This window comes from Agelaius tricolor, unplaced genomic scaffold (assembly GCF_023055355.1).
Source record: "Agelaius tricolor isolate 1412-34295 unplaced genomic scaffold, bAgeTri1.0.p SCAF_18, whole genome shotgun sequence".
Taxonomy (NCBI): Eukaryota; Metazoa; Chordata; class Aves; order Passeriformes; family Icteridae; genus Agelaius; species Agelaius tricolor.
In genome coordinates this window covers 4,029,909-4,031,448 of record NW_027269278.1, presented here as the reverse complement: position 1 = coordinate 4,031,448, position 1,540 = coordinate 4,029,909, and positions in this window count along the sequence as shown.

Below are 1,540 nucleotides of genomic sequence, written 5' to 3'. Positions count from 1 at the left end.
CCAAATATATTTCTCTGAATAATCAAATAGAGATTTATTCTACTAAAAAAAAATATGCAGTGTTAGAATTTGTTATGCTGGTTTATGTTCTATTTCTCTTTCACTGGTGAGATGATTTAAAATCAATAAAATACAATTCCATCCATAGGAGGTGTTTCTGGGTTGTCAGATTTTTCAAGGCAGGGCAATGGAATAGGATTACATTCACAAGAGACAGTGTGATATGGGGGATGTTGTTCTTAAATTTAACAATTTTTGAAAAAGCCAGATTAGAACTGACTTTTCTTTCACCAGATTAGTAGTACATTTTTAAAAATACTGGGCTAGAAGCAGCTTTTTTCAGCTGAAGGATTTCTTTAATTTTATTTTTCACCTTTTTTTTTTGACTCATAGTTGCATGGAAATGAACTTTGCTATCTTTGAATTCCAACTCTTACCTAAACTTCTTAGAAAGGAACACTTACAAAACATATCTCTATAAGGAAAACAGTTTGTGAAATCTGATTATGTTATCTGGGAAGCTTTACAGATTCTATGAAGGTATTTTCTACCTTGAATTTTGGTTCCAGTGTTTTAACTGACCTAGACACCATGGCTTTAAAGGAGAAAAAGTGTGACAAAAGTCATAATTATCAAACCAAGGTGTTGTCAGACCACAAGGGAATTTGAAACCCAAGGCAAATAGTTGGATAAATCCCACTTAACAAAGGGGCTTCCTCAGCTACAACTTATATTTTTGAATTGTGAGTGTCCCTTTTTTTTCTTTAAAAAATACAGTAAAACAGAAAGCAGTTGTGCAAGGGGAACTAAGTTTGGCCTGACTGTGTGTGCTTTCTAAGAGATCTGGGGGGTTCTGCCACGTAAGGGTCACATGATGATAATTTTGTGGATGTGTAAAAATGCAGTCACTTGATTCAGTCAGAAAGACACAGCCTGAAGAGAGATGTGTGGAGAAAATCTTCTTTCTGAGTGAGGTTAGGGAATTGTAGGAAATACAAGATTCCAACTGTGGGCTGAGGCAGGGGATCCCCAGTGCTGTGACAGAGAGGATGTGCTCTGTGGCTGTGGTGTTTTCCTGGAAAAGTGGGAACAAGCAGCTCACACTGAATAACCCAGACACAGATCCTGACAGGAATCTGCATTTCCAGGGCTGGAGGGTTTTTGGTGCCACTGAAACCTGTGTGTCTTTCAGATCTGAGCTGATATTTTCATAGAAGTGAGCAGAGTTACATTTATTGAGGAAAAAATTGGCTTTTATTTTGTCTACTCCTCAGCTTTGACAATGTTTGGGTCTACTCTGTATCACTCCAAATAATAAAATTGCTGCTGCAATTCTGATCCAAAAAGAGAGCTCCTATGAGAGCAGAGGCTTGTATGGTCATTTATTTATGGTTCATCAAATTTGGTGTGGGAATAATTTCAAGAGGATATCTTGGAAGATAAGAAATTCTCATGTGCTGTATGATTAATGGACACTTTGTAGGAAAATTATATTTATAGAGTAATGTATTTAAGGCATAATTTAAAAATAACATAGTCC